Genomic DNA, 1,073 nt, shown 5'->3' on the forward strand with positions numbered 1-1,073 from the left:
TTCATCCCGTTTATTCTTTATGCTTCATATGTCATCCCGTTTCCTTCCTAATGCTTTCCTCATTTTCAATATCATCTTGTACACATTTTCAATTCAAGCGTGGTACTGGATGCCATCTTTGCAATAAGTCCGCTCGTCACATTCCATCCATGCTGGATATTCCACCGTAAGTGCTATTATTGAAAAGTGCAAGCCTTTGGGGACAACAACGACTCAAGTCGCCAACGCTCTGTTGACTCAATAACTGCAGAGATCCAAACTTCCCCTGGCATTAACGTCGGCACAAAAACTGTGCGCCGGGAGCTTCGTGGAATACGGCTTTCTACGGATTTAGATGAAGATGTCATAAAAGCTCCCGTAGGTCTAATGGTCAGTTATCCCAAAACTTTTGTACATATAGTGTACATATCGTGTGTGTGTGTGTGTGTGGAGCTCGCACTGAGAGAGGAAGGGGCGGCAGTCATCAGATTCCTCAGAGAATCTTTCCGGACTGGAGAGCCAGACGGGTCTGACTTCTTTCTGAGGGAGGAGCAGGAGCCAGAGGCGCTTCTGGTGCCGGAGCTGACGATGAGGCCGGCACAGGGGTTTCAGCTGACTGAGAGGGGGGGGTGGCTGAGCCCATGGCTTGAAGCTGTCCGGTGACGTAGTTGACCTGAGCGGTAACTGTGCCGCACACCGCTTCACTGCGCTGGGAAGCTTCTGCCACAGCCCGACGCACCTGTTCAATCTTCTCCTCCTGTTGTCGGAGCCGACGCTCCTGCACTTCGAGGGTAGCGAGCACGGAGTCCTGCTCTGCTGTGTCCATCTTGGCCAGATTGTTCTATCAAGAACACAGAGACTGGCCCACACAAATGCAGGCAGGCAGACAGTAACCAGTGTGACGCTGCCATCCCCAAGCATCTTCAAGCTCCCACGGTATGCGGGCATCACAGCCCTGGAGCCATACCTAGCTCAAGTGAAACTGGTAGCAAGTCACAACCAGTGGAGCACCCAAGACACTGATGCCCATGTTGCCCTGGCGCTCGAAGGGAATGCGCTGCAGGTATTGCTCGACCTTATGCCGTCAGAACAGC

Source organism: Lampris incognitus, unplaced genomic scaffold (genome assembly GCF_029633865.1).
Source record: "Lampris incognitus isolate fLamInc1 unplaced genomic scaffold, fLamInc1.hap2 scaffold_97, whole genome shotgun sequence".
Lineage (NCBI taxonomy): Eukaryota > Metazoa > Chordata > Actinopteri > Lampriformes > Lampridae > Lampris > Lampris incognitus.